This window comes from Pygoscelis adeliae, unplaced genomic scaffold (assembly GCF_000699105.1).
Source record: "Pygoscelis adeliae isolate BGI_AS28 unplaced genomic scaffold, ASM69910v1 Scaffold113, whole genome shotgun sequence".
Taxonomy (NCBI): Eukaryota; Metazoa; Chordata; class Aves; order Sphenisciformes; family Spheniscidae; genus Pygoscelis; species Pygoscelis adeliae.
In genome coordinates, this window is record NW_008825108.1 from 16203229 (window position 1) to 16210184 (window position 6956).

A 6956-nucleotide genomic window follows, 5' to 3' on the forward strand; every position below is an offset into this window, starting at 1 on the left:
TTCGTAAAGTTATTTTATTAGCGTATTTTCACATTTTACTTTCTGAATGGAAATGCAAATGCAATTTGCTTTTTGTGCCAGAGATAATCTAAATATGCTTGCAAGAGTATCAGATATGTGCATTTGTTAGCTTGAAAGAGCATCAAAGGATAAAAAATTATAAAGGGAGAACGTTTCCCCTGATGTTTCAGATGCAAAATCAAATTACACAGTTGCTCTGTGTTTTGAAACCAATAGAACAAGATACAGGACAGCCTCCTTTCTTCTCTCCAGTGCTAGGATTAAGGGAAATACTGTTTATGTCAGGACCTAAAAACTACTGAGCAGCGAAGCTCAATGAGCATATCACAAACAGTTATTGAATTTCTGCCAGGCTACATCTTAAGGATTGTGGCAAATGACTTCGCTTAAAAACATCCCCTTTCCAGTCAGAGGGGACAGTGTGAATGTCTGATTACTGATGCAGCTGGAACGGATGCGTTAGGTAAAAAGGATCGCATTAAGCAGAAGAGTTCTAATCTTCTTTGGTAATTAACAGGATCACAGCAGGGTGCCTCTAAAGTATATTTTCATGTAAGGAGACTGTTCAAATCCATCACTATAAAAGCTTTGCCTCTTTTAGTATAGGAAGGCTCAGAACTGTTTGTCTTTGCTTTCCATGCCTTTGTTTTCACATGTCTAGTTGGAGTTTTTGCCCAGCACTGCTGTTCAGAAAGAGAAGAACCCAACACAGGGGGATAAAGGGGGCAGTAAATACAGGGCGCTAGAAAAAAGACAGTGATTTTCTATTTAACCAATTTAATCTACATAAAATTCCATGCTAGCACTACTGTTGCCTACTGTGTTTGTGTTTATGCATGTGTATGTCATTTCTTTCATGCAGTATAAGAGTACCTCAATATCCCTTCAGATGAAAACACATTCAGTAAAGTCCATCAGCATGGATCTGTGATTCATGCATCAGTGAAAGCCAGAGAGAGGTTTTACTTTACACCATGAAAAAGACAGGTTAGCTATCTAACGCATGCTTCAAAGTGAAAAAAATACAGCCTAAATCTTCCTGTGTGTTTTTGTTTGCTTTTTAGAGTACTATGTCTGTATTAAAAACAGCTCAGTATTTAGACTATTTCTCCTACCCCTTCTCCCCCCCCCACACTCCTGTACACCTTGGAGAACATCGTAAAGAACCTGTTCCTTTGCAGCAATGCAATTATTTGCTTGTAATTTTAGAGTTACTGTGTTTTGAGAAACAAACACTGTGAAACAACCATCAACAGATAGCCAATGGCTGTAAGCTTGCCACCTTTCCACAAATGTCAGGGAACGGCTAGCTTAACAATATGTACGGTAAGAAGTCAATTAATTCAGGTGACCTTTGTAAATGGTGACAATAAAGCAGCTCTGACAATATGCCACAGCATTCGATATTCCCTCTGGAAAATGAATGAGCTTAAGAAGAGGTTTCCTTTTCAGAGTACAAAATGAAAGGTATTGAAGCATTAGCTCCTGCTATTGGCAAGCTTGCTTCCTCTGTTTCAGATGGTCTATGAAATCTGGTTAAAGCAAGCTGGCTTATTTTATTATGTGAACCACAATCTCTCATTCAATTAACTAAATATCCTGTTTTCACCCACACTGCATGTGCATTTTAGTTGTTAAAACAAGAATTTCATGCTACTGGTTTGGATTTTTACAGAATGTGCTATACAATAAGGGGAGAAAACCTGATTCTGATCTCCTCATGCTATATGCAAAGGACTACTCAGATGAAACTTTTTCTATTATATACCACGGTACATGCTCAGCTTTTCTGAATCGTTACCCTTACTCGTTTTTAATGTGAAAATTAAGTAAATATGAGTAACTTTACATTAATGCATATTGGGTTTTGCCACATATACTCCGATGCACTACTTTAAAATATTATATAAATATGCCAAAGAGTTTCAGAAAAATTTGGTCATTTCAATCATACATGTACAGAGAAAATATGCTGTAGATGCATTGTCTGAGTACACAGCATAGACATTCTTAACCAGCAAACCAGTCAAAACGTATGGTGACTGTATTTTGGTTAATACTCTCTCAAAGCTCCTGCAATAATGTTGTAGTGTCAGACAATGACTGGCTGATGTTGTTATAGCAACCCGAAGTACCGCCTTTCAGGGTGGTAGGTCTGAGCATGACATCACAGCATGCCTGTTTGGAGTACCCAGAAGTAGGTGAGTATTCCTCTTCTGCACCAGAATTAGACCAGATCAACTAGGCAACGTTGCTACCTGTAATGCAGATCAAAAATATCATGTATAATCTTTGTTAACTGATCAAGAATGAGCAGCTTATGAAAATACTCGTGTCCTGCAAATCACTTGTGATCACTTGTCCCTTGACACTAGAGGACAAAATTAAGTGTTTGCAAGTGAGAGCAAATCATTTAGCAGTATCGGAGCCACTTTCTTTGACTCTTACCCCTAACTTTTATTATATCAATAATGATTCTACGAGCCAACCAAAGGCTTTGCTGTTTGGTGACAACTGCTCTAACTTTAAATGGCTGGTGTTCAACAGTCAAATTTTAGAGCATCTAAAGCAATAGAAGAAGATAAGCAGTAGAAAACAAAGAGTTTTTCAAGACAAGCTCTATCTTACTTCTGAAAGCAAAGTCACCACAGAGAAACAATTAAACCTTTTTTGAACTATAGGTATATGTTTTTAGTGAGCTGTGGTACATCAACGTTTTAGTTAATTCATATAGCCTTCCTTCAGATAGTACCATTAAAAGCTGAAGGAAAACTCTTGGGAGAGACATTGTCAGAAACTGTCTTAGTAAACCTTTCCACTTTAAATTCCACAAACTCTACTTAATATCAACTAGCAAAAACTGACAATGAAAAACTAATTTCACATGTAGTGCTCAAGGAACCATTTTCTGAAGACCAAAAAATGGACAGCTTCTAAAACACAATTTATTTATTTTTTTAACAGAATAAGTCTTCAAGCCCTCATACTACTTCAAAAAGAATATTAATTCTCATTCTAACAATACAACAAGCAATTAAAATACTCTACTTTACTGAAGGGAAAATGCCAGTACAATTTGAGAAGAAACAGTAGTGACAGATGTCATTAGACAGGTCATTAAACACATTAGTATTAAGAGGAAAATCAATACTTCTCATTACAACTGTAATGTAACTGTAAAAACGAATTACTGTGCCTTTTACTTATTCAACTGACCAGTCCACAAACTGTTAAATGCTGTTAATGTGAAACGACATTGTTCGTAAAGAACTTTCCTTAATATCCTTGATGCCAAAAACTTTATTTAAACAAACAGTATGATCTTCAGTGTTATACACAAAATCTATAAATGATGTCATCAATGTTTCCACAATAAATTCATATCCTCAGCTGACCTGAACCAATAAAGTTTTATTAGCACAGCACATGGAGCTATACTCATCTGTGCCAGAGAAATATCCAATATGGATGTCAGTCAGACTATTCCACTTTGGGTCCTTTGTGGAGTAGCTGAGTGTGCCACCTGGTGAGAAAGAGCATTTTCATGGGGGCGAAATACAAACTACTTTCACAATTTTGCTTGATCCAATTACCATCTCCTGACAGGATTTCCTATTCTTTATACATGGAAGATGGGGCTATATAATAAATCAACTGTAATAAAAAGAATAGCAAAGAAATAAAAAAAGATAGTCAACGTGCACATTTTTTTCTCTCAATATTTAAAGACATGTTCTAGTCATACAAGCCAAAGGAAGTATCATTTGATAAATAGGATTATATTTATCATGCTCATTTACTTCTATGTTATGTTTTCTTAGCTTTAATTTACAAACTGCTTGGAAGAACAAGCTACAGATGTGCTCTCACCCCTAGCATTCCCAAACCTGCTTACTGGTCTTCTGCAAAGCACAAACAAATGCAAAGACATTAAAATGAACGGAAAGTTTAATTCCATAAAAACAAATCTATATGGCGTATCCTTGAAACAATTATCCTTCATTTAGAAATATTTCTTCTTCACAAAAGATTTATCTCAATAAAACTCACTCTCTTTCAGCCTAACTATTTGCTGTAACTGCTTGGCCACAAGCAGTAACACTCTAATTCAAAGGAATATAAGAAATAAGATCTCTGTATTCCCATTATTTCTATTCAGCTGCTGTATTTCTGGAATTCATTAAAATATCTGCCCCAAATTTAATGGTAGCTTAACTCTACTGACCTCTGAATTAGAGCAGAAAAGAATTTTTGCCTCTCTTCTGCTCTCAACTCCCACGATCTCAGTCAAACTGGGAAATGCTTTTTGACAACATTGGCACAAAAGAAATCATTTAGCAGTTCCCTTTCCTGCATAAGCATCTGTATTTAGAGGTAAACACTGCAAAGCTGAGTAAAATACTACAGGGAATATTTTTTCAAAATATCTACTGATTATTTGTATTACCCCAAGAGTCTTTTACTAGAGGGTTCCTGTCATGCAAATAACAACTACTCTGCCAGGAAATACTTTAAAGACTCTAAATCATTTGGTATAAGAAAGGTAAAATTCTTAAGTTTAGCTGTACCAAAAATTCCCTGGACATCCAGCTACCAGTAGGGGGGGGGGGGGGGGGGGAAGAAAGAAAAAAAAACAAAAAAAAATATTGTTTATGCAATTCTCTGTCTAGGGATCAGACAATTTCAGAAATTGCATGTTGAATAAATTACAGCATAATAAACTGGAATAAACATCAGGTAATAGAATACACAATGAAGAGCAAAGTTGTGCACGGAGACATTTTTAAAATCACCATAGAATAGCCATCATCCCGGATGAGAGAAGATGACTTTCCTAATAGTCTTTACAAAGGCAGTGTGATGGTCAGACATTACTAGGGCTCTTCTAGTGTGGTCTTGAGAGGTTACAGGAAACCACGGCTGACAATCAGGTCGGTTAGCTTTGTCATCATGGTGCTAAAACAAAAAGTCACCCTTATTCAAGACAGCACAAGAAATATATCCCTGACTTGGGAGGCGCTTAAATAAGTGCAAATGTTTAACTTGTTCCCTGAATAAGGATAAACACAAACGTCTCCTACTTCTGCTTTACAATAGTGGCACACCTTTGCTCAAAATGGAGATATACGTGTCACTATTTGTATCATATTTATGTGATTTATTCTGTACCTAAAGTCCTAATAAAACTGTTCATCTTGACAGGAATAATCTTTATGCGGAAACAGAGACTTTTCTCAAAGATTTTAGCAAGTGTCACGGTAGCTGTAAATCGAAGGACTAGAGGAGACATTCATTTCTTCACCCCAAGCTCATTCCTGTTGCCAAGTTCTCTCAAGTCCTGAACTTCCTCTCCCCTCTGGAAAGCAGCTTCCTCTAGAGGTCATGCCAAGCATCAGCAATTTTTGCAGATGACACTTAACAGTGAGCTAATTCACAGTGTTTCTACCAAAATGCAGAATTACCTGCTGAGTTCCCCACACCAGCTGGCTCCATGCTGCAGGCCACAGAAGGAGCAGAGAGGCAGGAGAGCCTGCTCCAGCAAAGGCTCACGTGGGGGCTAAGCCTTCCAGAAAAACCTCTTCCGTGTGCAACGACAGGTCCAAATCCACTGCACAACACGAAACTGCTCTTTTTCATGTGTCCCATATGGAAATCAGGCAGTGCTTTAAAACTTCTTCCTCCCTCCCCACTGTGAAAGTGTGTTTCAGAAATAAGACAATGAATTTATAAAGTACAATATTTTCTCTTATCAAATTCTAAACAAATTAAAAAAACCTTTTGGCATGAAAAATAAAATTACAGTCAAGTGGTGCTTCATTACCACTGTAGCTTGAGGGACATTATCTGCACAACTCCCCTTTAATACCAGTTTATAACAACACACAGCTACTTAGTTATCCTCTAAGCATTACACTACAAGTTCATCCTATATATATTCATTGTATTACACCTTTTTGAATATGTATTTCTTTTTACACAGGATGTACCATGTTAACTTTGAAAAAAGACAGCTGAGACTGTACAGCAGCTATTTCATGACACTCTCGGAGTACTTCATTTTAATTTGTTTGGCCAGTTACTTGCTGGTAAGCCCAAATACAAGGCTAAAACTCTACAGCACTTGAGAGAAATGGAATGATTAATGACTATTATACCAGTTTATAGAGGTATCCTTATGAGGTGAGAGAAGACAAAATGAGGTAATTGCAAATATAATGATCTGTAAAGCTAGAAACGTTTGTCTGAATAGCAATTTCACCCAGCATGTATAATTCAGGTAACATATTCTTCTGAATGTTGCTTTGATATGGATTATCCAGTCATCAATATTGTGTCAGACAAACACATTTTCAGTCATTTCATTTTTATTGTGCAATAAGAGACAAAAGGGATACTCAGCATATTACTCTAGGGTTAGACTCTAAACTCCAAAAACACATAAGGAAAAGTACTCTGCCCTCCAAGAGCAGCAGCTGAGCTCCTGAACTCTATCTTTCCTGGGCAGAAAGAACAGCCAGTGAATCTATGGAACTGCACAGCAATAGTCCTACATTTTTCACTTCCACAGACCCAAGAATAATTTGCATGTCTGGACATACATCATACAAACCCTATACTCACTCTGATAGGAAGCAATCCCCTTAGATATTAGTGCAGAGAGTAATTTTAATATGATGAACTTAGCTCTGTTTCAGTGGTGTTATCTGTAAAATAGTACATTTTTATTCCTAAACTTGCTACCAAGAACCCATGGGTCAGAACAAGTTCTAGTACACTTGGACCATATCCTCACCACTGCTCTACTTCAGCAGCAGTCAGGGGAGCCAATGCATTTGTGTTTACACTGGTACAGATGTTTCCATGCCTTCAAAGCATAATAAAAACCAGTTTTCATTCTGTAACAAGTACACTTTCATTTTATAACACACATTCTG

The 6956-nt window shown here is 36.9% G+C and overlaps 2 protein-coding genes across 2 annotated transcripts in view; one reads left to right on the forward strand and one right to left on the reverse strand.

The window, feature by feature from the left end:
* Nucleotides 1-6956, reverse strand: part of IMMP2L (IMP2 inner mitochondrial membrane peptidase-like (S. cerevisiae)) — a 487018-nt gene that overhangs the window by 260529 nt on the left and 219533 nt on the right. The gene's annotated exons all lie outside the window — the stretch shown is intronic.
* Nucleotides 1-6956, forward strand: part of LRRN3 (leucine rich repeat neuronal 3) — a 35274-nt gene that overhangs the window by 229 nt on the left and 28089 nt on the right. The gene's annotated exons all lie outside the window — the stretch shown is intronic.